We start from the raw sequence: 26,477 nt of genomic DNA on the forward strand, positions 1-26,477 counted from the left end.
AGATGGTAATATAAAATAATAAATTGTATATAATAAAACAACTCTGCAATATACTTTCATTATTTATTTTGTCCTCTTTGCCTGTAATTCCATTCTGAAATTGTGAGCTTTTCAGTTCCTGTTAGAAATGGAAGTGCAGAACACTGTTAAATCCAGCACAACCATTGGCTGCACACTCTAATGACCTATGTATAACTGTCCCTAATTGGCCACAGCAGAGAAGGTAACACAAGTTACAACATGGCAGCTCCCAGTGTTTTATAGACACTAAAACTTTACACTTATTTTGTCACTTTTTAAACAACTAATGAAACTTTAAAAAATACATCTACATGTTAGTCATGGACTAATCTTTTCTTTGAATGCATCATTCTATCTAGCATGTATTTAGTGTTTAATGTCCCTTTAAAGAAACCTTTTTCTCTGTTTCAACCAACAAATATTGGTAGATTTTTTTGAACAGTCTGAGGGTGATACATAGTTCCCTATAGTTTTACCCTTCCTAGATATGTAGTCACAACCACCTTTCATAATTGCTTTTAGTCCTGGATTGGTATGTAATATAGGGATACATTGTTTAACAATGTTGCAAATATTTCTATATATGTTGTAATAAACTTAGGCTTTTGTTTTTTATCCCTATTATGTATGTTACTGTGTTTGTTCTTATATACCAATAGTTCGTCTCTAGTTAGTGTGTCCACTTCTGTACGTGCATTATTTAAGATAGTTAGGTCATATCCCCTATCCAATAGCCGCTTTGTGATAATGTCTTCTTGCTTCTTATAGTCATCTATATTAGAGCGATTTCTTTTGGCTCTAATATATTGACCTTTTGGAATGCCATATATGGTGTGTCTCGGATGATTAGAATTAAACTCTAATATGGTATTTCCAGAAGTGGGTTTTCTGTACAAATCGGTTTCTATAGAACCTGCAATATCATTTCCTGATATAATTATGTCCAAAAAGCAAATTTTGTGAGCATTTTGTTCGCCCACGAGTCTGATTCCACTACGATTCATATTCAGATACTCACCAAATTTTTCCACATTATGCTCATCACTGTCTATGATGAAGATTAGATCATCAATAAACCTTGCATATAAGACAATATTATCCTTCAGGGGATTGCTGTGGAACCGCTCCCACCATCCCATAAAGAGATTGGCATAACAGGGGGCAAATTTGGCCCCCATAGCGGTTCCACGCCTCTGGAGATAGAAACCCCCCTCAAACAAGAAAAAATTATGTGTAAGCAACTACTCTATAGAGCACATGATAAATTGTTTAGTCATTTCATCATAATTACTTTGATTCTTTAAAAAGAACTCTATTACTGTAAGGCCATTTTGATGTGTAATGGAAGTATATAGATAATTCACATCTACTACCAGAAACCTATAACTAGATTTGAATTCAATTTTCTGCAACTTCAAAAGTAAATCTGTCGTATCTTGTATATAACTAGGTAACTTATTTACCAGTGGTTTTTCCATGTCCTTGTGGACTTTCGGAAAATAATGAAATATTGGAGTGACCGGGTTGTCTGGTATTAACATTTCCTCTGCAGATTGTGTAATTACATTGTTGTATCTTGCTCTTTTAATAATTTCACCCAGGATTTCCCTATAAAGTGTAAAGGAAGGTGACACCTTTGTTTCAACCAGTACAAATAAGACACATAAAATTAATTTTTATATTAATTGTACTACAACACATGTAGTTTATCTGTTGACCTGCAGGGGGTGCTATAAGCAGTATATAGGAAAAACCAAACGATCCCTAAAGAACAGGTTTCTAGCTCATGTAAGATCTATTGAGGATCCCGATTCTGACACCCCTATAGCAAGACACTTTAGGGAAAATCATAATTCAAATGTCACCTTGTTAAGTATACAAGCAATAGATCATGTCCCAATTTGGAAAAGGGGAGATGATAGGGAGGAAAAACTAGGTCTTAGAGAAGACTTAAATGAAATATAGAATCTAAAATAGGAAAAACAGCTATGATCCATACAATGTAACAAAACTTCTAACTAGCAAAAATCTATTCATATGCTTTACCGTTACTTGCTAGTATACTGTATATGTGCTGACAATATAAGCTGCTTACTGAGCACGGTCAATCACATATATTGCAGGATCTCCTTACTTGATGCAGCTATAGGAGACAGACCAACTGAAGTCTGGGCAACAAGATAAAGAAATAATGAAAGAAGGAAAAAATTACAGAAAGCTATGCCATTCTAACTTCTTATTTAAACCTTTAGGGGACAATGTTTCAAGCTCAACTGTCCATTTAGTTTCTCTTTGCAGGAGCAACTTGTTTCTGTCTGATCGTGATCAATGATAAAGTATCTTAGGTCTGATACTCTGTGTCCACTTTCCTGAAAGTGGCGTGCCACTGGTTGATCGGATTCTCCTTTTTCTATAGCTTGGCAGATGGCACTCTGATGATTCACCATTCTTGTCTTTAAGGTATCACTCATTTTACCGACATAGAAAAAACTACAGGGACAATGGAGTAAGTACACTATATAAGGAGTAGTGCAAGTAACGCTATGCTTCAAGAAGTATCACTTTTTACAACAAAAGCATCCTGGCTTCTGGTTATCTAGACAGTTTTTTTTTAAAAACAATGTACGGGGTCTGTCTGTTGTAAGCTATCTTTTAACGATCGCCCCCTACAAAATCCTATCCTAGGAACTGCCATATTCCTGAAGGGAAGGGTTTCATCCGAACATAAGATCTCCCATTTGTTCTTTAGAATAGTGGGGGGTTATAGGTATATTGTACATTTAAAAGCAGTGGGCTATATGCATGTATTATACTATAAATTGCTATATTATGTATTTAAAGTAAGTTCAATATATATAAAAAAAAGTGTTTTTAACTTTTGGCATGTTCTTTTCTTTTCTCTATGCTGCTGTCCCTTCTGATAATTTCCCCTACCTTATTTTTGTTCCAATTTTACAATGTAAAACCATCACATACCACCATGTCTGGGCCCATGGCCTGCACATGGACCACCGAACCACCTACCGACACTCAACCACACACTCACTACATTGATTCTACCCCCTGCCAACCATCAATACCCTAAGAGGGCGATTTATCAAGCTGAGACGTCCCTGTCCACCGCAGCTCGTCTCTGGCGGGCTGAATTCCCCTGGCGGAATTCAGCATTGCACACGAGCGCTATTTTGCGCTTGCGTGCAATCCCGCCCTCTGCCCGCGCACAGCCAATCACGTGCATGCAGGAGCTGTCAATCTCCCCGGTCGGACTAGACCACGGAGATTGAATTTCGCCACTTTAGAGGTGGCAAAAGATTAGGGAAGCAGCGGTCTGATGACCGCTGCTTGTTAAATACGGCGTAGTTGGTCGAAAGGCTTGCCTTTGATAAATCGACCCCAAAGATTCACACATGTTAGGAGTTGAGGTAAGAGTCACAATACAAATTAGGCTAGCCTCTAAATGTGTTGGGGAAAGATTAATAAGGTCTAGATGCAGTACAGCGTAGAGTAGGCAGCCTAGTGTATTCAGAAATACATAAAGTGAAGATTCGCAGTTCTAGTTTATTTAGAATGGGCTGTGTCCCAGTTGTAAGAAGAGAGAAATGAAATGGTAGAAAACGGAAAGGCTAATACTGAAAATCATAAAAATATACTCATAAAACCAAGCCCATGTGTTCTGGATCAGAATGAGAAGTTTATAATCTCTCTGTAGCTTGTAAAATATACTTAGTGTGGAGCAATTTTGGTGGATACAGTATATGGGGCTGATATAAAGCAGATTCTAAATACTATCTGTATTAGTAACCCACTAGTATGGCTGCCTGGCTGCCTTCCAGAAATCCCAGAACGTATTTTTTATCAGCTAGTGTACAATTAATGCAGGCAAATATTATAAAATATATTATCTTATTATGTTTAATGTATAATATTTATCTAACAAGTAATGAAATAGATCTTATCATCTATCTCTCAATGCTAACATCAAAGGAAACATAAAAACTGTATAGTTTGATTATGCACCTGACCTTGACAGATGAATACACAAATGCAATCTGGGGGAGGTATTATATTATCATCTATATATTTTTCTTGGATCAGTCTCATGGCCTATATTTACTTTGTACTCATCTCAACTCCAAGACACGCCCTAAATGACTCATAATAACTAACACATTTAGCGTGTGGAATTTCTGGTTAATGTGAGTTATTTTGCAATATATAATTATTTATCTATATAACTATTGAGCTATCTCTGTTGCAATCCAGGGACAGTACAATAGGTGGTGCAGCACAATAGGAGGTGCAGCACGTGCAAGGGCCATGCATATGGGTTGAAACCTAGCCTAGACATCCAGCAGGCATTATGGGAATTGTGTGGAAACGTATCTTTTCTGAGGTCTGATTTGTTAATTCAGCTGTCATAATGGGGCTTAAAGGAACATGAAATCCAACATTTTTCTTTCATGATTTAGATAGAGGATATCATTTTTGACAACTTTTTAATTTACTTCAGTTATCTTATTTGCTTTGTTCTCTTGGTATCCATTGTTGAAAAAATACCTAGGTAGACTCAGGAGCAGCAATTCACTACTGGAAGCTAGTAGTTGATTGCTTACTGCACATATATTCATTTTGTTGTTGGCTCACCTGATATGCTCAGCTAGCTCCCAGCAGTGCATTGCTGCTCTTTCGACAAAGGATACAAAGATAATGAAGCAAATTTGCTAATAGGAGTAAATTGGGAAGTTGTTTAAAATTGCATGCTCTATCTGAATTATGAAAGAACAATTTTGGGTTTCATATCTCTTTAAGGGGTCATGCATTTTATCTAACTTATCACTTTGCAATCTAGGTGACATAAAGGGGGCTTCTTACTTGAGCATATAGCTGATCCATTTTGCCTCAGTATTTGCTGAATAACTAAATATTTATTTTTCTATTTTAGATTTAAATCAGTTTTTGTATTATTATGATGATTAATATTATTATTATTTATAATAATTTCTGCTATTAGGTATGGGAAGGTCATCAAAAAAGTTTCTTGAACAACAGTCCAACATCTTTTAGTGGTTAAACTGCATCAAATATCCATTAGAATTTTCTTTTAACTGGTTGCACTATTAATAAAACCTGTTACTGAACTGGAAAATAAATAAAGTGCAGTATTTATGTGGTAGCCTAAGAGTGAGGTGTGGTCAAACCTAAAGGGGCATGAAACCCATTTTTTCAGGCTAGGGGCATATTAAGGCCTAGTCCAACAAGACCCGTGCCTAGGGCGGCAGATTGCGGGGCGGCAAATTTGGGGGGGCGTGACTGAACTTTTGCAGGCTGTGGTACTGTCTGTGTGTGACTGTTCACATCCACTCCAGCCAGGTCAATTCTAAGCCCTACTACATCTGCTGTCTGCTCCCTTAAGATAGGACCTCAGCTACAGTTTCTATGTAGCTGCAGTTCCTACCCCTAGGCCGACACTAGAGCGGGTTAGCTGTTTGGAGCATGGGGCAGCATCTGGCTGTCACTCTGGTGGACAGGGCCAGCCTTTGGGCAAGGCAACCAATGCGGCTGCCTAGGGCCCTTGGCTGGTGCTGATGCTCTGCAGCAGCGCTGCAAATTGAAGGGCAGGGGCGAGCTAAGGAGGGTGCGGGGGTTCAATAGACACAGGGGCAGCATGTAATGAACAGCAGGCATAGCGCTGCCACTGACAGTTCAATCACCTACAAACAGCATTACAAACTGAGGGTGCAAAGCCAAAACTACAGAGTGTTTGTCACTGCACCCATATGCCCTCTCTCTAAACGCCTGTGCACAGTACAATGAGAACTGTAGAGCAGATAGGGCGTGATTTGAGAGGAGCCTCGTTGCAGGTTCTGAAGTGAAGACAGGAAGCAGGAGTCCCCAGTAGAAAGGTAGGCATCCCACAGCCATGTCACAAGTGTATTTTTAATGGCCTTAGTCTTTCCATATATATATATATATATATATATAACATAGTCCAATACCTAGCATTCTGATGAAATACTTTTAAGTTGTAATTCCACCTACACATGTGAACATTCAGTCCCCCTGAATGTATGTGTTTTGCAAGCCATGGTAAATATTTAATTTGTGAATGCAGTGAAAAAATAAAAGTAACGTTACCCTGACCAAAAATTGTATGGCCACAAAAGATTTCCAATTTACTCATAGGGGCCAATTTACTATGCCCCAAATGGGGCCAACTCGTCCTGTTTCTACGCGAGCCTCGCCGGAAACAGGAGTTAAGAAGCAGCAGTCTTAAGACTGCTGATCCTTAACTGGTCCGCCTGCTCTGAGGCAGCGGACAGCAATAAACCCGATCAAATACAATCGGGTTGATTGACACACCCTGCTAGCGGCTGCGAATCTGCAGGGGGCGGCATTGCACAAGCAGCTTGTGCAATGATAAATGCCGACAGCGTATGCTATCGGCATTCATTGATGTCTGTCGGACATGATCCGCTGAGCGGATCATGTCGGACAGACCGATGATAAATCGGCCCCCTTTTGTTAAATTTGCTTTGTTTTCATGGTATTCTTTGTTGCAGGGCATTCTTCAGTAGGTAGCGTGCACATGTGTAGTGCACTACATGGCAGCAAACACTGCTGCCATCTAGTTTTCTTGCAAATATATAACATTGTTTAATGAATTCTTGCAAAACTGCTGCCATATAATGCTCCTTAGCCTCCTTAGCCTACCTACATGCTCTTCAACAAAGGATACTAGGAGAATTATGTATATTTAATAATTGACATTATACTCTGGATGTCAGGTTTCATGTCTCCTTAAACTAATGATTATTATATATTAATTTAAAGTTTCCTCACGATGTGCTACAATTCGTGCACTGTGTTTTTCTTTACATTACACCTATGCATGTTCAATAGAAATATTATTGTAAAACCAACAGTTTTATTAACTTTCCTTAAATCTGAATAAAGGACAGAAAGTGCCCATGTTTTAAATGCTTGTTCAGTTTCAACTTACTTTTAATGTCTACTCAAGAGAACCTCACCAAATGTGTATTAGCAGAAACTCTATTGAACCCAGCTGAAATGCCAAGGATAACAGGAACTGTCTTAAGGACATGTTTGTATAAACAAAGAGAAATGTGATATTTCAAGTGTATACAGTATTGGTATTTGACTGAAATGGTTAGTCAGGGTCACTTTCAAGAGAGGTAACCCTGTAAGAGAATTCCAGATATCTCAGTACAGCATGTACTAAACTTTTTTTTTTTTTTTTTTTTTTAAATATTTGTAACATGTTTCATGAGATTTGCAAATATACAATCCAGTTCCTACAGGGCACAGTATAGGACTTTGTTCTTCAAATTCATGGTTGATATGCATATCTAGGTAGCTTCAGGATCAGCAATGCACTAATGGGAGAAAGCTGCTAACCTGGTGGCTACACAAATATATATTTTTTCTTAAAAATTTCAAAGATTGCTCTATTGCCATGCGCACTGTATCATGTGACCGCCATCAGTCTATTACAGACTAATATGCGTATACACTGTGAACTCTCTCTCATGCTCAGAAGATGCTGGTGCCTCTGAAAGTGTGCATATAAAGGGCACGATCCGATAAAGATCGTAGTTTGCGACGCAAGCGAGGGAACCCCCGCCGCCCGCAGTTTCAGCTCGCAACTCGAGCTATCCTATATACTGCGCCGTCAGAGGCTAAAGTGCCGTAAGTCTGACAAACCAGCGATGTCCAGAAATCTGCGTAAGTACAAATTTCTGGAGTCGCCAGTGACTTACGGCACTTTAGAAACTGCCGGCGCCTACAAAACCTGACTAAAGTTATAAAATCACCCGTACTGTCTAACACACCTCCCAAACATAGCCCGACACGTCTAACCCTCTATCCGCTATCCCCCCTCACTATCCTAACAATAAAAAATGTATTAACACCTAAACCGCCGCTCCCGGACCCCGCCGCCAGCTATATTAAATCTATAACCCCCTAATGTGAGCCCCTACCCCGCCGCCATCTACCTTACCTACCCCCTAAAGTGAGCCCCTACCCCGCCGCCATCTACCTTACCTACCCCCTAAAGTGAGCTCCTACCCCACCGCCATCTACCTTACCTACCCCCTAAAGTGAGCTCCTACCCCACCGCCATCTACCTTACCTACCCCCTAAAGTGAGCTCCTACCCCGCCGCCATCTACCTTACCTACCCCCTAAAGTGAGCCCCTACCCCGCCGCCATCTACCTTACCTACCCCCTAAAGTGAGCCCCTATCCCGCCGCCATCTATCTTACCTACACCCTAAAGTGAGCCCCTTACACTGCCGCCATCTATTTTAAAAATATTAACCCCTAATTTAATCCCCCTACACCGCCGCCAGCTATATTAACCCTAATTATATTAGGGTTAATATAGTTAATATAGTTATTATATTATATATATTAACTATATTAACCCTAATTATATTAGGGTTAATATAGTTAATATAGTTATTATATTATATATATTAACTATATTAACCCTAATTATATTAGGGTTAATATAGTTAATATCGTTATTATATTATATATATATTAAGTATAATAACCCTATCTAACTCTAACATCCCTAACTAAATTCTTATTAAAATAGATCTAATTAATATTAATATTATTAATTAAAATATTCCTATTTAAATCTAAATACTTACCTATAGAATAAACCCTAAGATAGCTACAATGTAATTAATAATTACATTAAACAAAGAGAAGGCGCAACCTCTTACAGATAAAAGTAAAAACTTCTTTATTGAGTAACGGATAAAATTCCAGCAGCTGGAAAACATGAGACAAGGTGCAGGGTCTGACTAGTTTCGGCTTGTGGCCGTAATCGTAAACCTAACACACCATAAAACAAAATTAGTTTAAAAAGGATTCACTACTCTCTAATTGGTTAATTGACATAAGGGGTTGGAATTCATGTTTACAAATTTAACACTTGAAGTACCATGAATAATCACCTTAAACATAGTAGCACATACTTTTCTACTTAACATAGACATCAAAAATAAATATAAATAGTCATTGGTAAAAGCAATAATGTGCATATAATTTCAAAGGTTTCAACAATACATAAATAAATAAATAAACAACATCCCCCAAGCAGAGTTTGTCCCTAAACATATTTCAATAAATTGCTTACCAAGAAAGGTAGGAATATAATACTATTCCCTTTCTATTTTGCCTAATATTATATGGTAGCAAAAGAGTGATTAGAGAAAAATTCCTTTATTATATATATAAATGCATACATATAAATTTTCCCTAACCCTAGGATGTCTAGATATCATGTATAGCTGTAAAACCCTGTATTGTGATTATACATATAGATGTGTATATAACAAGCTGCTAAATTAGTAGTATGTACCCTAAATGAGGAAATGGTAATACCTGACTATAATTCACTTTAAGCACAAATGTATACATGTCCTATCACATATAGTTGTCTCACTTCTAGTAGATGTATAAAGTGAGTATATATGTATAGAGACAACATTAGATAGAACATATATACACAATGTAACTGGTTCAATAAACAAGAGGCTTATGAGTTTGCACAACATATTAAAGTTAGCCAATATCAGCATCAGCATTAGGGGGTATCGGCCGCAGGCGACATAATGAAACATGTAAAGGGCATCAAGTGAGCCAAAGGTGGCAGAGGGTCCCAGACACAATAACACAGAAACAAAACATTTAGAAACACAATGTTTCTGATCAACTGAAGTTTATGATAAACCGTGTAAATGTGCTACCAGTGATTAATTAGGTCAAATTCAGAGTTATACCCTTCTGGTATCTGTGTCCTCAATTTAAATATCCAAAAGGATGCTGATGCTGATATTGGCTAACTTTAATATGTTGTGCAAACTCATAAGCCTCTTGTGTATTGAACCAGTTACATTGTGTATATATGTTCTATCTAATGTTGTCTCTATACATATATACTCACTTTATACATCTACTAGAAGTGAGACAACTATATGTGATAGGACATGTATACATTTGTGCTTAAAGTGAATTATAGTCAGGTATTACCATTTCCTCATTTAGGGTACATACTACTAATTTAGCACCTTGTTATATACACATCTATATGTATAATCACAATACAGGGTTTTACAGCTATACATGATATCTAGACATCCTAGGGTTAGGGAAAATTTATATGTATGGATTTATATATATATAATAAAGGAATTTTTCTCTAATCACTCTTTTACACACAGAATGTATTGTTCTAATTAAATATATATATTTTTGCTAGCATATAATATTAGGCAAAATAGAAAGGGAATAGTATTATATTCCTACCTTTCTTGGTAAGCAATTTATTGAATTATGTTTAGGGACAAACTCTGCTTGGGGGATGTTGTTTATTTATTTATTTATGTATTGTTGAAACCTTTGAAATTATATGCACATTATTGCTTTTACCAATGACTATTTATATTTATTTTTGATGTCTATGTTAAGTAGAAAAGTATGTGCTACTATGTTTAAGGTGATTATTCATGGTACTTCAAGTGTTAAATTTGTAAACATGAATTCCAACCCCTTATGTCAATTAACCAATTAGAGAGTAGTGAATCCTTTTTAAACTAATTTTGTTTTATGGTGTGTTAGGTTTACGATTACGGCCACAAGCCGAAACTAGTCAGACCCTGCACCTTGTCTCATGTTTTCCAGCTGCTGGAATTTTATCCGTTACTCAATAAAGAAGTTTTTACTTTTATCTGTAAGAGGTTGTGCCTTCTCTTTGTTTATTGCCTTACCTGGGATTACAAGGAATCCCTCCTGCAATCTCTATCAGAGACAGTACCCGTCCTTGGTTCTCTAATTGGCCTGCATCAGCACAGCTGAAGTCTGGAAGATCCGGTATCACGAATAGCGGTTGGAGGATTCACACACACCCCCTACTTTACGCTGACGTCAGACCCCGGCGTGTTTGGGAGAAATGTTTGGAGCGGCAGCAGTAACAGCGGACACATGCTGAAGATAGGGGCTGCACCTTTTTTGGTTCCCATAATTTACACACCGGATGAGTGACTGTTCTCCAGCGAAAGACATTGGCAGAAGGTTGAGTGATATGTTACACCCTATTCCGCTTTAGTGGATGCCCTTGGTCTAGTTTATTTTGGGGGGGTGTAGTGCTCCACATCACACTGAGAGGTTTATTCCACTATATTGACTGTTCAGGTGCCTGCAAGAGCTGTATTTGCAAAGTGTTAACCAAGTTATGATATCTTCTGTGACACCATTGACAGCTTGGGAAGTTCTCTGTTGCTAAAGTTAATAATTACATTGTAGCTATTTTAGGGTTTATATTTATTTTACAGGTAACTTGGTATTTATTTTAACTAGGTACAATAGTTATTAAATAGTTAATAACTATTTAATAGCTACCTAGTTAAAATAATTACCAATTTACCTGTAAAATAAATCCTAACCTAAGTTACAAATACACCTACACTATCAATAAATTAAATAAACTACAAATATCTAAACTAAAATACAATAAAATAATCTAAACTAAATTACAAAAAAAAAACCACTAAATTGCAAAAAATAAAAAAAATATTACAATATTTTTAAGCTAATTACACCTATTCTAAGCCCCCTAATAAAATAATAAAGCCCCCAAAATAAAAAAATTTCCCTACCCTATTCTAAATTTAAAAAGTTCACAGTTCTTTTACCTTACCAGCCCTTAAAAGGGCCTTTTGCGGGGCATGCCCCAAAGAAAACAGCTCTTTTGCCTGTAAAAAAAAACACAATACCACCCCCCAACATTACAACCCACCACCCACATACCCCTATTCTAAACCCACCCAAACCCCCCTTAAAAAAACCTAACACTACCCCCCTGAAGATCTCCCTACCTTGTCTTCACCCAGCCGGGCAGAACTCTTCATCCGATCCGGGCGATGTCCAATCAAGCGGCAGTGAAGTCTTCTTCCATCCGGGCGATGTCTTCAATCAAGCGGCAGTGAAGTCTTCCATCCGGCGATGTCTTCAATCAAGCGGCAGGGAAGTCTTCTTCCATCCGGCGATGTCTTCAATCAAGCGGCAGTGAAGTCTTCTTCCATCCGGCGATGTCTTCAAGCAAAGCGGCATCTTCAATCTTCTTTCTTCGCTCCTCCGCCGCGGAGCATCCATCCTGCACGAAGACTGAACTAGGAATGAGGTACCTTTAAATGACGTCATCCAAGATGACGTCCGTCGAATTCCTATTGGCTGATAGGATTCTATCAGCCAATTGGAATTGAAGGGACGCCATCTTGGATGACGTCCCTTAAAGGAATATCCATTCGTCAGTAGTCGTCGGGAAGAAGAGGATGGATCCCCGTCGGCTCATCTGAAGATGGCTCCGCTCCAGATGGATGAAGATTGAAGACGCCGCTTGGAAGATGACATCGCCCGGATGGAAGACTTCTTCAGTGCCGCCTGGATTATGACTTCATCGGATGGAAGATTCTTCAGCGCCCCTTGGATGATGACTTCTGCCGCTCCGGATCTCCTCTTCGGTTCCATTGATGGTCGGCTGGCTGAAGACAACTCAAGGTAGGATGATCTTCAGGGGGGTAGTGTTAGGTTTTTTTAAGGGGGGTTTGGGTTAGATTATGGGTATGTGGGTGGTGGGTTTTAATGTTGGGGGGTTGTATTTTTCTTTTACAGGCAAAAGAGCAGTTTTCTTTGGGGCATGCCCCGCAAAAGGCCCTTTTAAGGGCTGGTAAGGTAAAAGAGCTTTGAACTTTTTAATTTAGACTAGGGTAGGGATTTTTTTTATTTTGGGGGGCTTTGTTATTTTATTAGGGTCTTAGATTAGGTGTAAGTACCTTAAAATTGTTGTAATATTTTTTAAATGTTTGTAACTTATTTTTTTTATTTTTTGTAACTTAGCTTTTTTATTTTTTGTACTTTAGTTAGTTTATTTAATTGTATTTAATTGTAGGTATTTGTAGGTAATTTATTTAATTAATTTAATGATAGTGTAGTGTTAGGTTTAATTGTAACTTAGGTTAGGATTTATTTTACAGGTAATTTGTATTTCTTTTAGCTAGGTAGTTATTTAATAGTTAATAACTATTTAATAACTATTCTAACTAGCTAAAATAAATACAAAGTTACCTGTAAAATAAATATAAATCCTAAAATAGCTACAATGTAATTATTAATTATATTGTAGCTATCTTAGGGTTTATTTTACAGGTAAGTATTTAGTTTTAAATAGGAATAATTTATTAAAGTATAGTGTAGTGTTAGGTGTAATTGTAACGTAGGTTAGTTTTTATTTTACAGGTTAATTTCTCTTTATTTTAACTAGGTAGTTATTAAATAGTAAATAACTATTTAATAGCTATTGTACATAGTTAAAATAAATGGAAAGTTGCCTGTAAAATAAAAATAAATCCTAAGATAGCTACAATATAATTATTATTTATATTGTAGCTATATTAGGGTTTATTTTAAAGGTAAGTATTTAGTTTTAAATAGGATTAACTTAGTTAATAAGAGAAATATTATTTATATGTATTTAATTAATATTTAAGTTAGGGGGGTGTTAGGGTTAGTGTTAGACTTAGGTTTAGGGGTTAATAATTTTATTACAGTGGCGGCGGTGTAGGGGGGGCAGGATAGGGGTTAATAATTTTATTACAGTGGCGGCGGTGTAGTGGGGGGCAGGATAGGGGTTAATAAATTTATTATAGGTGGCGACGGTGTAGGGGGGGCAGGATAGGGGTTAATAAGTTTAATATAGGTTGCGGCGGGGTCCGGGAGCGGCGGTTTAGGGGTTAAACTATTTATTTAGTTGCGGCGAGGTCCGGGATCAACAGGATAGGGGTTAATAACTTTATTATAGAGGGCGGCGGTATAGGGGGAGCAGGATAGGGGTTAATAGGTATAATGAAGGTGGCGGCGGTGTCCGGGAGCGGAGGTTTAGGGGTTAATACATTTATAAGAGTTGCGGCGGGGTCTAGGAGCGGCGGTTTAGGGGTTAATAACTTTATTTAGTTGCGGGGGGCTCCGGGGGCGCCGGTATAGGGGGTAGAACAGTGTAGTTTAGTGTGGGTGCTTAGTGACAGGCTAGCAATAAAGCTGTCAAAAAGCCGAAGAGCAGCGAGATCGGATGAGTGATAACTCTCACAATCCGCTGCTCATCGCCCCGTACTTGGTGCGCGGCTTTTTGACAGCTTTATTGGTAACTTAGGCGAAATTTTGCAGGTCCGCGGCGGCGATGGTAGGCGAGCTTAGGCGGGCGTATTGAACCTGCGAAGGCAGGTAAAGTAGACGCGTTGATAACTACCCCCCAAAGTCTCCATTAGTAATAATCCTTTACCTGTTGTTTTTCCTTCAACATCTAATGTTCAGGATGTTCCTGTTAATGTAAAAGAATTTGTTTCTAATTCTATTAGGAAGGCTCTGTCTGTTATTCCTCCTTCCAGTAAACGTAAAAGGTCTTTTAAAACCTTGTATTTCAGATGAATTTTTAAGTGACTGCCATCATTCTGACTTATCTGTTTCTGATGAGGATCTATCTGGTTCAGAAGATTCTGCCTCAGATATTGACACTGATAAATCTTCATATTTGTTTAAGATGGAGTTTATTCGTTCTTTACTTAAAGAAGTGTTAATTGCATTAGATATGGAGGAGTCTAGTCCTCTTGATACTAAATCTACTAAGCGTTTAAATTCAGTTTTTAAACCTCATGTAGTTATTCCAGAAGTTTTTCCAGTTCCTGATGCTATTTCAGAAGTAATTTCTAGGGAATTGAATAGTCTGGGTACTTCATTTACTCCTTCACCAAGGTTTAAGAAATTGTACCCTTTGCCTTCTGATAGATTAGAGTTTTGGGAAAAAATCCCCAAAGTTGATGGGGCTATCTCTACTCTCGCTAAACGTACTACTATTCCTACGGCAGATAGTACTTCCTTAAAAGATCCTTTAGATAGGAAGCTTGAATTCTTTCTAAGGAGAGCTTATTTATGTTCAGGTAATCTTCTGCTATTTCTTTGGCTGATGTTGCTGCAGCTTCCACTTTCTGGTTGGAGGCTTTAGCGCAACAAGTGTCAGACCATAATGCTTATAGCATTGTTAAACTTCTTCAACATGCTAATAACTTTGTTTGTGATGCCATTTTTGATATCATTAGAATTGATGTCAGGTATATGTCTTTAGCTATTTTAGCTAGAAGGGCTTTATGGCTTAAATCTTGGAATACAGATATGACTTCTAAGTCAACATTGCTTTCTCTTTCTTTCCAAGGTAATAAATTATTTGGTTCACAGTTGGATTCAATAATTTCAACTGTTACTGGGGGGAAAGGAGCCTTTTTGCCTCAGGACAAAAAATCTAAAGGCAAATATAGGGCTGCTAATCGTTTTCGTTCCTTTCGTCAGAATAAGGAACAGAAGCCTGACCCTTCCCCTAAAGGAGAAACCTTCTCCAGTCTGGAATAAATCCAAGCCTTTTAGAAAGTCAAAACCAGCTCCCAAATCCGCATGAAGGTGCGGCCCTCATTCCAACACAGCTGATAGGGGGCAGGTTATGATTTTTCAAAGATGTTTGGATCAATTCAATTCACAGTCTTTGGATTCAGAACATTGTTTCACAAGGGTACAGAATAGGTTTCAAGGTAAGACCGTCTGTGAGAAGATTTTTTCTCTCACACATTCCAGTAAACCCAGTAAAGGCTCAGGCGTTTCTGAAATGTGTTTCAGACCTAGAGTCGGCTGGGGTAATTGTGCCAGTTCCAGTTCTGGAACGGGGTCTGGGGTTTTACTCAAATTTCTTCATTGTACCAAAGAAGGAGAATTCCTTCAGACCAGTTCTGGATCTAAAAATATTGAATCGTTATGTAAGGATACCAACTTTCAAAATGGTGACTATAAGGACTATTCTGCCTTTTGTTCAGCAAGGGCATTATATGTCTACAATAGACTTACAGGATGCATATCTTCATATTCCAATTCATCCAGATCACTATCAGTTCCTGAGATTCTCTTTTCTATACAAGCATTACCAGTTTGTTGCTCTTCCGTTTGGCCTAGCAACAGCTCCAAGGATCTTTTCAAAGGTTCTGGGTGCCCTTCTCTCTGTAATCAGAGAACAGGGTATTGCGGTATTTCCTTATTTGGACGATATCTTGGTACTTGCTCAGTCTTTACATTCTGCAGAATCTCATACGAATCAACTTGTTTCTTCAAAGACATGGTTGGAGGATCAATTTACCAAAGAGTTCCTTGATTCCGCAGACAAAGGTAACCTTTTTGGGTTTCCAAATAGATTCATTGTCCATGAATTTGTCTCTAACAGAAAAGAGACGTCTGAAATTGGTTTCAGCTTGTCGAAACCTTCAGTCTCAATCGTTCCCTTCGGTAGCTTTATGCATGGAAATTCTAGGTCTCATGACTGCTGCATCGGACGCGATCCCTTTTGCTCGTTTTCACATGAGACCTCTCAGCTTTGTATGCTGAACCAGTGGTGCAGGGATTATACAAAGATATCACAATTAATATCCTTAAATCCCAATGTTTGATCTTCTCTGACTTGGTGGTTGAATCACCATCGTTTAATTCAAGAGGCCTCTTTTGTTCGTCCAACCTGGACTGTGATCTCAACCCCGAGGGGGTTTGGGAATCTCAGGAGGCAAGATTACCAATCAACATTTTGGAACTCCATGCAATTTTCAGAGCTCTTCAGTTCTGGCCTCTTCTGAAGAGAGAATTGTTTATTTGTTTTCAGATAGACAATGTCACAACCGTGGCATATGTCAATCATCAAGGTGGGACTCACAGTCCTCAGGCTATGAAAGAACTATCCTGGATACTTGTATGGGCGGAATCCAGCTCCTGTCTAATTTCTGCGGTTCACATCCCAGGTATAGACAATTGGGAAGCGGATTATCTCAGTCGCCAGACGTTACATCCGGGCGAATGGTCTCTTCACCCAGAGGTATTTCTTCAGATTGTTCAAATCTGGGGACTTCCAGAAATAGATCTGATGGCCTCTCATCTAAACAAGAAACTTCCCAGGTATCTGTCCAGATCCAGGGATCCTCAGGCGGAAGCAGTGGACGCGTTGTCGCTTCCTTGCTTATATCTTTCCGCCTCTATTTCTTCTTCCAAAAGTGATTTCCACTGGTGGCTCCAGCATGGCCTCACAGGTTTTGGTATGCGGATCTCGTTCGGATGGCCAGTTGCCAACCTTGGACACTTCTGTTAAGACTAGACCTTCTATCTCAAGGCCCTTTTTTCCATCAGGATCTCAAATCATTAAATTTGAAAGTATGGAGATTGAACGCTTGATTCTTCATCATAGAGGTTTCTCTGACTCAGTGATTAATACTATGTTACAGGCTCGTAAATCTGTGTCTAGGAAGATTTATTACCGAGTCTGGAAGACTTACATTTCTTGGTGTTCTCATAAATTCTCTTGGCATTCTTTTAGAATTCCTAGAATTTTACAGTTTCTTCAGGATGGTTTGGATAAGGGTTTGTCTGCAAGCTCCTTGAAAGGACAAATCTCTGCTCTTTCTGTTCTTTTTCACAGAAAGATTGCTAATCTTCCTGATATTCATTGTTTTGTACAGTCTTTGGTTCATATCAAGCCTGTCATTAAGTCAATCTCTCCTCCTTGGAGTCTTAATTTGGTTCTGAGGGCTTTACAGGCTCCTCCGTTTGAACCTATGCATTCTCTGGATATTAAATTACTTTCTTGGAAAGTTTTGTTCCTTTTGGCCATCTCTTCTGCTAGAAGAGTTTCTGAGTTATCTGCTCTTTCTTGTGAATCTCCTTTTCTGAATTTTCATCAGGATAAGGCAGTGTTGCGGACTTCATTTCAATTTTTACCTAAGGTTGTGAATTCTAACAACATTAGTAGAGAAATTGTTGTCCCTTCATTGTGTCCTAATCCTAAGAATTCTCTGGAGAGATCTTTACATTCTTTGGATGTAGTAAGAGCTTTGAAATATTATGTTAAAGCTACTAAAGGTTTCAGAAAGACTTCTAGTCTATTTGTTATCTTTTCTGGTTCCAGGAAAGGTCAGAAGGCTTCTGCCATTTCATTGGCATCTTGGTTAAAGTCTTTGATTCATCATGCTTATGTAGAGTCGGGTAAGTCCCCGCCTCAAAGGATTACGGCTCATTCTACTAGGTCAGTTTCTACTTCCTGGGCTTTTAGGAATGAAGCTTCAGTTGATCAGATTTGCAAAGCAGCAACTTGGTCTTCTTTGCATACTTTTACTAAATTCTACCATTTTGATGTTTTCTCTTCTTCTGAAGCAGTTTTTGGTAGACAAGTACTTCAGGCAGCTGTTTCAGTTTGATTCTTCTGCTTATAATTTCAGTTTTTTTCATTATAAGATTAAAACTTTTTGATTTGGGTTGTGGATTATTTTTTCAGCGGAATTGGCTGTCTTTATTTTATCCTTCCCTCTCTAGTGACTCTTGCGTGGAAGTTCCACATCTTGGGTATCTGCTATCCCATACGTCACTAGCTCATGGACTCTTGCTAATTACATGAAAGAAAACATAATTTATGTAAGAACTTGCCTGATAAATTCATTTCTTTCATATTAGCAAGAGTCCATGAGGCCCACCCTTTTTTGTGGTGGTTATGATATTTTTGTATAAAGCACAATTATTCCAATTCCTTATTTTTTATGCTTTCGCTCCTTTCTTATTACCCCACTTCTTAGCTATTCATTAAACTGAATTGTGGGTGTGGTGAGGGGTGTATTTATAGGCATTTTGAGGTTTGGGAAACTTTGCCCCTCCTGGTAGGAATTTATATCCCATACGTCACTAGCTCATGGACTCTTGCTAATATGAAAGAAATGAATTTATCAGGTAAGTTCTTACATAAATTATGTTTTTTACTATCTTTAAACCAAAGTCAAATTTTTCCTGTTATTTTAACTTTTAAATAATGAAAACATTTTAGAGATAGTTGCAGATTATATGTTGCTTAATACTAAGGATGCTTAGAGAGAAATCTCTTGCCTTGCTTTATAGATTTGTTTTACAAATATTCATGTTAAACATAAACAAAAATACAGCTCATATTGATTTTCTCATTATTTTAAGATATATTTTCCAGCAGAAAATGGATCTAGTGACATAGGGTAAAACTGAAAAACAATATTACCATCCCCTTTTCATATCAGACAAATATTGACTACTAGTAAGTCCCATACATAATTAGCTCTACTAGACCTTACCTTCTTTATACACTTTGAGAGTCAGATGGACCACATAGATGCCTGCGTCTCTGAGTTCGGTGCGGTTTATGGCCAGTGAACAATTCCCACTGGGAAGCAGAGACTTGAAAATACCAGCCCTTTTATTCATAGTATTCATTTCCTCCAGTTTGTTACCATTTAGTCTCAGAATAGGAACGTAGACGTTACTGTATTCTGGGACAAGCCCCCATTCCAGAATCAGATGTTGTGGCTTCTGGTCAGGGTTGTCTGTGGTGAAACTGCAGGGAATAACTGTCTGTGTAGTAGCATAGGATTTCATATCAGCCATTGGCAATCGGATATCTACGATCTTCAATGCTATGAAAACAAGAAGAAAAAATCTGTAATCACTAATGAGTCAAAGAAAAGTGTAAATGTTTCAAACTTCCCCTTGAATGACATATTGCTTAATAATAAGATATAGAAATGTATACAAATGAGCAGCAGCTCTTTCTGTTTTTACGTATGTCAAGACTTGACAAATTTGATCAAAATGTGGGGGTCTATCAATTGTCTATCAATTAGATTATAATATACTCCCATTCAGCCCACCATCTTGATATAGGGGGTATGTTTGTATTAGAGATGGAGCTTGATGTAAATAAAGCTCTCACTTACATATCCCATAGATATGAAATAACAGGTATTACCTGACGTGAAGTGAATCCAAAGCAGAGAGAATCCAATTAGGATAATGGGCTTCATTGCAAATCAGATGACAATGTTACCCAGGTGATCAACAGATATATCTTTTTGTATATGGTTTGCTTGACAACGCACACTACTTCCTTCCTTCAAAAAGGTTGAGAGTAAAATTAATGTTTATCTGAAGTGTTGCTGAATGATTTAGTATAATGTATTCACAATGGGATGACTTCATAAAAAGGCAATGTAACTGAAAAGTTATTTTGATGATGTCATAATAATGTTGATCAGCTTTTTATAATCTCCTGTGACTAAAAATAGATATAGAAATAGATAATGCATCCTCTACAATCTAATTTCTAACTTTTATTACATTTAAAGTTAATGAATTAAAAAAGACATAAAGTAGTATGCATATGCATCATAGGCATCTCTTAGAACCATTTATAGAGGGTACACAGGGTTACACAGTCAAAATAATAAAGAACACTATTTATTGCCAGTTAAATACTGAAAAATGATCACATTTATATGTGTACTATACTCTCAATCACAAGCACAAATAAATTGTGATCTGTTGCTTTATTTTAAAAAATCAAACAAAAAGAAAACACAAAAACACCTTATAGACACCTAAACATTTACTGAGCATCCATATTGCCAATAAAACCCCAGTCCCATTCTTGAGGACCATATAAGTATAATCTAAAAAAATGTCAACACATTTTAATGTAATTAAAATGAATTTCATATATCAGTACAATTTCAATGACAACAAATTATTCTTATATAAAACACTGTGCTTAAATAACATGTTATCCCTTCATGTACAGATGAGCTGTTCCATCCATTTCAAATGTAAGCTAATGCTACGTGTTTAGTCCTATATAAAGTATGTTTTTATAGAGTTAGGGTGATAGAAATGGCGATTACTCCTGCCACTATAAAACTTTGTAATGGACCTTCTATAAATTCAGATAATAAAAATCAAATCTGCAACATTTTATTATCATCATCAAATTTCCATCTTTATCATTGATTTCCAAGCTACCAAATGTATCCCTTATGCTCTATCAGATTGTGCAATAATTACACAATTATGTAACAATTATAAAAACACAAATACACAGGAAGTAAAAAGGCAGAAGGCCCTGTTCTTGAGTTAAAGTAGAAACATAGAAACATAGAATTTGACGGTAGATAAGAACCAAAAAGGCCCATCAAGTCTACCCATATACCATGTTACTTTTTCCTTAGGATAGCCTTATGCATGTCCCAGGCATTTTTAAATTCCTTAACAGTCTTTGTGTTTACCACCTCAAATGGAAGTTTATTCCATTAATCCACCACCCTTTCTGTAAAAAAATGCTTCCTCAAATTTCTCCTGAATCTACTACCATCTAACTTTAGATTGTGACCCGTTTTGGCATTTATTTTTTTGTGAAAAATGCTTTCAGCTTCTATTTTATTAAATCCCTTCATATATTTGAAGGTTTCTATCATGTCACCTCTTTCCCTTCTATCCTCTAAACTATATATATTTAGATCACAGAGTCTTTCTTTGTACGTTTTATATTTTAGACCATGTACCATTTTAGTAGCCCTCCTTTGCTTCTAGTGTATTTATATATTTCTGAAGATATGGTCTCCAGAACTGTACACAGTATTCCATATTTGGTCTAACTAATGATCTGTAAAGTGGCATAAGAACCTTGCTATTTCTGCTACTAAAACCTCTTCCAATGCAACCAAGCATTTGACTGGCCTTGCTGGCTGCACTGCGGCATTGTGTACCAAATTTTAAATCATCTGAAATAATAATTCCCAAATCCCTTTCTTCTTTAATTACAGTCAGTAATGTACCATTGAGACTATAATTGGCCTTTGTGTTTTTGGATCCTATATGCATAATTTTGGTAATATTAAATTTCAGATCCCATTCATTTGACCAGTCCTCTAGTTTATTAATATCACAGTTCATTTGATCAACTCCTCCTGGAACATCTACCCTGTTACAAATTTTTGTATCATCAGCAAACAAGCAAACCTTCCCCTTAAGCCCACTTCCAATATTACTTATGAACATGTTAAACAAAACAGGCCCAAGAACTGACCCTTGGGGAACACCACTAGTAACTGATGCCTCATTTGAATGTACTCCATTAATTGAAACCCTCTGTCGTCTATCTTTAAGCCAGCATTCTACCCACTTAACAATCTTAGCATCTATTCCAATGTAATACATTTTGTGAATATGTTTGTTGTGTGGGATGGTGTCAAATGCTTTGCTAAAGTCTAGAATGCAACATCAACGGCTCCTCCCTGGTCTATTATTTTAGTTACGTGGTCAAAGAAATCAATTAGATTAGTCAGGCATGATCTTCCAGCAGTTAAACCATGCTGTCCTTTGTCTTCTAAGTTGTTTGTCTGAATGAAAGATACAAGTCTTTCCTTTAAAAGAGTTTCCATTACTTTCCCTTCAATTGAGGTCAAACTGGCTGGCCTATAGTTAGCAGAATCTTCCCTACTACCCTTTTATGAAGAGGGACTACATTGGCAATTTTCCAGTCTTTTGGAACAACTCCTATTAGAAGTGACTGATTAAATAAATCAGCTAATGGAAAAGCTATTACGGATTGAAGTTCTCTTAGAACCCTTGGATGAATATTATCTGGACCCACAGACTTATTAACTTTTATTTTTGATAAAGCCCTTGCAACCTCTTCCTCTGTAAAAAGAAAAGTACTACTCACATTATTATTTACAGTAACATCCCTTAATAGAATCTCACTATCTTTACCATCTGTTGTAAAGACTGAACAAAAGTAATCATTTAAACAGTTTGCTATTTGTTTATCTTCTTCCACTACTCTATCCTCATTCTTGAGTCTAACTATCCTTCTGTTAGCTTTTCTCTTTTCACTGATATATCTAAAGAAGGTTTTGTCACCGTTTTTTACCGATTGTGCTATTTTCTCTTCTACATCAGCTTTAGCCTTTCTGATTAACTGCTTTGTCATCTTTTGATGGGTTCTCCATTTTTCTTTATCCTCTTCTGAGCCAGTGAGTTTGAATTTTTTATAGACTGTCTTTTTTGTCTTAACTGCATGTGCTACGTCTCTTGAAAACCAGATTGGTTTTCTTTTTCTTTTACCTTTACCAACAAGCCTAATACAGTGTTTAGTTGCATCTAGAATAGCATTTTTAAAATATTCCCACTTTTCTTGTACTCCTGTAATCTGTGCCATCCCTTTTAGGGATTCATCTAGGTATCTGCCCATGTAAGAAAAATCAGTTGATCTAAAGTCTAAGGCCTAGATTTAGAGTTTTGTCGGTAACGACCCGCGTAGCTAATGCTGGCTTTTTTCTGGCTGCACCTTTTAAATACCTCTGGTATTGAGAGTTCACAGAATGGCTGCCTTAGGCTCCAAAAAGGGAGCGTAGAGCATAATTTAACGCCACTGCAACTCCCGATACCAGAGTTGCTTACGGACGCGGCCAGCTTCAAAAACGTGCTCATGCACGATTCCCCCATAGAAAACAATGGGGCTGTTTGAGCTGAAAAAAAACCTAACACCTGCAAAAAAGCCGCGTTCAGCTCCTAACGCAGCCCCATTGTTTTCTATGGGGAAACACCTCCTATGTCTGCACCTAACACCCTAACATGAACCCCGAGTCTAAACACCTCTAACCTTACACTTATTAACCCCTAATCTGCCGCCCCCGCTATCGCTGACCCCTGCATATTATTTTTAACCCCTAATCTGCCGCTCCGTAAACCGCCGCTACTTACATTATCCCTATGTACCCCTAATCTGCTGCCCCTAACACCGCCGACCCCTATATTATATTTATTAACCCCTAATCTGCCCCCCACAATGTCGCCTCCACCTGCCTACACTTATTAACCCCTAATCTGCCGAGCGGACTGCACCGCTATTATAATAAAGTTATTAATCCCTAATCCGCCTCACTAACCCTATAATAAATAGTATTAACCCCTAATCTGCCCTCCCTAACATCGCCGACACCTAACTTCAAACATTAACCCCTAATCTGCCGACTGGAGCTCACCGCTATTCTAATAAATGTATTAACCCCTAAAGCTAAGTCTAACCCTAACACTAACACCCCCCTAAATTAAATATAATTTAAATCTAACGAAATTAATTAACTCTTATTAAATAAATTATTCCTATTTAAAGCTAAATACTTACCTGTAAAATAAATCCTAATATAGCTACAATATAAATTATATTTATATTATAGCTATTTTAGGATTTATATTTATTTTACAGGTAACTTTGTATTTATTTTAACCAGGTACAATAACTAAAATAGTTAAAAATAATTACAAAATTACCTGTAAAATAAATCCTAACCTAAGTTACAATTAAACCTAACACTACACTATCAATAAATTAATTAAATAAAATACCTACAATTACCTATAATTAAACCTAACACTACACTATCAATAAATTAATTAAATACAATATCTACAAATAAATACAATGAAATAAACTAACTAAAGTACAAAAAATAGAAAAAGCTAAGTTACAAAAAATAAAAAAATATTTACAAACATCAGAAAAATATTACAACAATTTTAAACTAATTACACCTACTCTAAGCCCCCTAATAAAATAACAAAGACCCCCGAAATAAAAAAATGCCCTACCCTATTCTAAATTACTAAAGTTCAAAGCTCTTTTACCTTACTAGCCCTGAACAGGGCCCTTTGCGGGGCATGCCCCAAAGAATTCAGCTCTTTTGCCTGTAAAAAAAACACATACAATACCCCCCCAACATTACAACCCACCACCCACATACCCCTAATCTAACCCAAACCCCCCTTAAATAAACCTAACACTAAGCCCCTGAAGATCTTCCTACCTTATCTTCACCATACCAGGTTCACTGTTCTGATCAGCCAATAGAATGCGAGCTCAATCTGATTGGCTGATCGGATCGGCCAATCGGATTGAACTTGATTCTGATTGGCTGATTCCATCAGCCAATCAGAATTTTCCTACCTTAATTCCGATTGGCTGATAGAATCCTATCAGCCAATCGGAATTCGAGGGACGCCATCTTGGATGACGTCCCTTAAAGGAGCCTTCATTCGTCGGTAGTCCGTCGGGCCAGCAGGATGTTCCGCGTCGGAGGTCTGCAAGATGGATCCGGAAGAAAGAAGATTGAAGATGCCGTTGATAGAAGACTTCAGCCGGATCATGGACCTCTTCAGCTCCCGCTTGGATGAAGACTTCAGCCGGATCATGGACATCTTCAGCCCCCCGCTTGGGCTTGAATCAAGACATCGGAGGAGCTCTTCTGGATCGATCGGTGAACCTGGTATGGTGAAGATAAGGTAGGAAGATCTTCAGGGGCTTAGTGTTAGGTTTATTTAAGGGGGGTTTGGGTTAGATTAGGGGTATGTGGGTGGTGGGTTGTAATGTTGGGGGGGTATTGTATGTGTTTTTTTACAGGCAAAAGAGCTGAATTCTTTGGGGCATGCCCCGCAAAGGGCCCTGTTCAGTGTTGGTAATGTAAAAGAGCATTGAACTTTAGTAATTTAGAATAGGGTAGGGCATTTTTTTATTTTGGGGGTCTTTGTTATTTTATTAGGGGGCTTAGAGTAGGTGTAATTAGTTTAAAATTGTTGTAATATTTTTCTGATGTTTGTAAATATTTTTTTATTTTTTTGTAACTTAGTTCTTTTTTATTTTTTGTACTTTAGTTAGTTTATTTCATTGTATTTATTTGTAGATATTGTATTTAATTAATTTATTGATAGTGTAGTGTTAGGTTTAATTGTAGGTAATTGTAGGTATTTTATTTAATTAATTTATTGATAGTGTAGTGTTAGGTTTAATTGTAACTTAGGTTAGGATTTATTTTACAGGTAATTTTGTAATTATTTTAACTATTTTAGCTATTGTACCTGGTTAAAATAAATACAAAGTTACCTGTAAAATAAATATAAATCCTAAAATAGCTATAATATAAATATAATTTATATTGTAGCTATATTAGGATTTATTTTACAGGCAAGTATTTAGCTTTAAATAGGAATAATTTATTTAATAAGAGTTAATTAATTTCGTTAGATTTAAATTATATTTAACTTAGGGGGGTGTTAGTGTTAGGGTTAGACTTAGCTTTAGGGGTTAATACATTTATTAGAATAGCGGTGAGCTCCAGTCGTCAGATTAGGGGTTAATGTTTGAAGTTAGGTGTCGGCGATGTTAGGGAGGGCAGATTAGGGGTTAATACTATTTATTATAGGGTGTAAAAAAGAGAATGCGAGGAGCACAGGTATAAGTGTGTTGAAAAAAATGTTTTATTAAACATGCGCTAATGAGTGAATAAACACACACAAAGCGGTTCATCAATATTGAACAAAAAGCAGACAAACAGTGTGAGGGGGGGAAAACAGAACCACCCCGGGGTTAAGACTGAACAGAAAAAACTGCTATATTTACAGACTGCAAGTGAACAGGTATACGCGTTTCAGCATATTGCCTTACTCATTACCT

At 37.3% G+C, this 26,477-nt stretch overlaps 1 long non-coding RNA gene across 1 annotated transcript in view; it reads left to right on the forward strand.

The window, feature by feature from the left end:
• Positions 1–1,977: 1,977 nt before the first annotated feature.
• Positions 1,978–26,477, forward strand: part of LOC128653944 (uncharacterized) — a 40,983-nt gene continuing 16,483 nt past the window's right edge. The window contains exon 1 of the long non-coding RNA XR_008401407.1: positions 1,978–2,527. This is a non-coding gene — a long non-coding RNA (uncharacterized LOC128653944). The remainder of the gene's footprint in view (positions 2,528–26,477) is intronic.

Source organism: Bombina bombina, chromosome 3 (genome assembly GCF_027579735.1).
Source record: "Bombina bombina isolate aBomBom1 chromosome 3, aBomBom1.pri, whole genome shotgun sequence".
Taxonomy (NCBI): Eukaryota; Metazoa; Chordata; class Amphibia; order Anura; family Bombinatoridae; genus Bombina; species Bombina bombina.